This window comes from Trichechus manatus, unplaced genomic scaffold, assembly GCF_000243295.1.
Source record: "Trichechus manatus latirostris isolate Lorelei unplaced genomic scaffold, TriManLat1.0 scaffold00023, whole genome shotgun sequence".
Lineage (NCBI taxonomy): Eukaryota > Metazoa > Chordata > Mammalia > Sirenia > Trichechidae > Trichechus > Trichechus manatus.
Window position 1 is genome coordinate 9,647,149 of NW_004443959.1, and position 1,005 is coordinate 9,648,153.

A 1,005-nucleotide genomic window follows, 5' to 3' on the forward strand; every position below is an offset into this window, starting at 1 on the left:
CACTATCAGTAGGAAGTAATAGTCTTGGTATTTAAATCAGCCAAAGTCGATTTCTGTTACTTGCAACTAAGGCCTCTCGCTGATGTAGCCATTAACCTTGACAAAGCTAGGTCCCTGGTCTTCAAGAAGGGGAAGGAAAACATGCATTTTTTTTGCATACTTACCTGATGTTTAGTAATGTTCTAGAACATTTAGCTCATGTGGCTACATGTGCTTTTTTCCTGGAGTCTCTGAGAACGCCGGGGACCCAGTAGTGATCTCTTCTGGGCAAAGCAAAACTGTCAAAGCCCTGCCTCAACAGCATCACTTCCAGGCTGAGCTTCAGCAGCAGCCTTCCCATCCTCACTCCTTGCATAGCAGCCATAGCTTTTGCCTGGTGAGCTGTTTTCATTTCACTGACTTCCTGTTTGCGGGGTTGTTTGTTTTAGTCCCTCCCTTTCTTTCAGTCTTGTGTTCTAAATCCATTGGCTCAAGGAGTGACAAGTTGCTGCCTGCCTTTTCCCCTTTATTTCACAAAGTTTGTGTGACAGCTGTAGCAGCTGATGCTACTGAATTCTGTTTGAACAAATTTCGGCAATTCGCCCGCTGCAGGAGCCTTCAAATGATGCTGAGTTCATCAGTCTGGCTGGCTGCATTTCTGAGTTTCAGAACCAAGAGCAGGGAGAGGGGTTGAGGATCATTTGCTCATTAACATAGATTATAGCAATCACAGTCTCCAGGCAGAGAGCACATCATGGCATATTAATAGCTCAGCAGGGTGGCGACATCTCCTTTCTTCTAAGGGTGTCTCCTGATGAAACAAGCCTGTCTGTGTTTTGCTTAGATGTATAAGACCCCAAAATTTCTTACCTGGACTTAGCCTGCCTTTAAGGAATCCAGAAGAGAAATTATCCAAATAAATCAGGGGAGTTATTCACATTCCAAAGAGCTCTTTCCTTTGTAAAATGTTTCTTCACTGGGTTCTCTTAATGACCAGGCCCTCTGATGCATTTGGGAGTTTGTTTA